The sequence below is a fragment of the Alligator sinensis genome, unplaced genomic scaffold (genome assembly GCF_000455745.1).
Source record: "Alligator sinensis unplaced genomic scaffold, ASM45574v1 scaffold702_1, whole genome shotgun sequence".
Lineage (NCBI taxonomy): Eukaryota > Metazoa > Chordata > Crocodylia > Alligatoridae > Alligator > Alligator sinensis.
In genome coordinates this window covers 940,292-942,193 of record NW_005842567.1, presented here as the reverse complement: position 1 = coordinate 942,193, position 1,902 = coordinate 940,292, and the positions used below count along the sequence as shown (strand labels likewise).

The window sequence follows — 1,902 nt, the reverse complement described above, 5'->3', positions numbered from 1 at the left end:
ATAATATGATAAAATAGAATTGTCTCTCTATGGTGATACTTATTTTTGAAGTAAATGGAATTTTGACAGGATGCTTTTGCTTTTGAAGGAAAGATTATGAGATAAAATGATTAAAGGCCCAGTCCTACTCATTTAATATTTAACATTTTCCTAATAGTTTTTTTCAATACAAGGTAAAATGTTTTCCTACAGAAGCATTCACAGAGAAACCCAAGCCTCAAGAATTATTTTTACAAAGATATTTCTTTTTTAGACTTTTGAAATGTGAAAACACCCTGCTGGTTTCATCCATCTGGTTTGATCATTCAAAGCTTAATTTCACTTGAAACTGTGCTAAGTACCCTCTTATTGTATTAATACTACTTAATGTCCAGACACTTCAGTTTTAAATGCCTTTAGGATGATTTAAGGTAACCTGTAACACTACCCTCAGTATTGTCTTTATGACCTGTTTCTCTTTTCACATACATTAGTTAGCTACAATGATCTGGACAGAATTAGTTCTAGTTAAGTGTAAGGGAGAAAAGACTCCCTATCACATATAGGGACTGGCTTGTACCACTCATCCAAGCTAGGGTGCTAAAAGATTGAGCTGCAAGACGGGACCATGGTGTGATGAACTGGGGTTGCCTGGTAAAGTGGACACTGCTGTGCGGAGTGGTCATGGCACGGTGCCTTGGCAGGAGCGTGTGCCCAGGTGGACTACTGGTGCTCTACCAAATCCATCTATGAATCACATGTCAAGGACATCGATGGCAGCCATGTTTCACTGGAAAAGTACTGGGGTTATGCCTGCATCATCACCAATACAGCTTCAAAATGAGGCAAAACCGATATAAACTACACTCAGCTTGTTGATATGTATGCCATATAGACTGAGAGGTGTTTACGCATCCTGGCCTTCCCCTGCAACCAGTTCAAGAAACAGCAACCAGGGAACAATGCCCAGATCAAAGCCTTTGTTGCAAGCTATGGAATGAAGTCTGACATACACATTCAGCAAGATTGATGTCTACGGGGACAACACCCTGCCTTTGTGGAAGTGGCTGCAGGAGCAGCCCAAAGGCAGAGGCACCCTAGGAAATGCAATAAAATGGAACTTCACGAAGTTCCTTATTGACAATGAAGGATCCCTATGGGATCAAGAAGGACCTGCCCACTTATCTGTAGAGCTGTTCATTTAGCTGCACTATCCCCTCTGCTCTGCACCAGCTCACCTGCTCCTGTGGAGCCTTCCTACCCAGTCCCCATGGCAGCCCATCTTCAAACCAGCCTGCTGGTGAGGCAGACCTGAAAGCTTGGTGTACACCTGCATCAGGAAAGCTTCAGTGGATTGGTAGCCTGTGCTGGGTAGAGCTGCTGTTGTGTGTTCACAACCTGGGACCTATTGCCTTATTGCAATAAAAGTGTTGGGAAAAAAAAAGAAAAATCACTTGAGTGCAGTAATTTTGTAAACAATTCCTGTAATGTACCAAGCAAGACATGTCAACGAGGTATCATCCTTTGATCTAGTGATGAATACAAATACAAGGTAGGCTGACAATGCTACGCAGAGTGGCCAAAATTCACTGAGTCATCTGGTAAAGATGGATTCATACACATGCAGCAGGAGTCATTTCCTGACAGTAGGCTATAGTAATGTAGCCTAGTATGAAACAATATAAAAGGGGCAATAAATACACTTGCATATAAATATACCTGCACATAAATATATCTGCACGTGATTTGCAGATAGCTATGTTAATCTGTCAAGACCCCAGACGTTCTTTTTCATAGATTCATAGATTCATAGATGTTAGGGTCGGAACGGACCTCAATAGATCATCGAGTCTGACCCCCTGCATAAGCAGGAAAGAGCGCTGGGTCTAGATGACCCCCGCTCGACGCATATCCAACCTCCTC

At 42.3% G+C, this 1,902-nt stretch overlaps 1 pseudogene; it reads left to right on the top strand.

The window, feature by feature from the left end:
* Nucleotides 1–615: 615 nt before the first annotated feature.
* Nucleotides 616–1,184, top strand: LOC112551702 (annotated as a pseudogene).
* The last annotated feature ends 718 nt before the right edge of the window (nucleotides 1,185–1,902 follow it).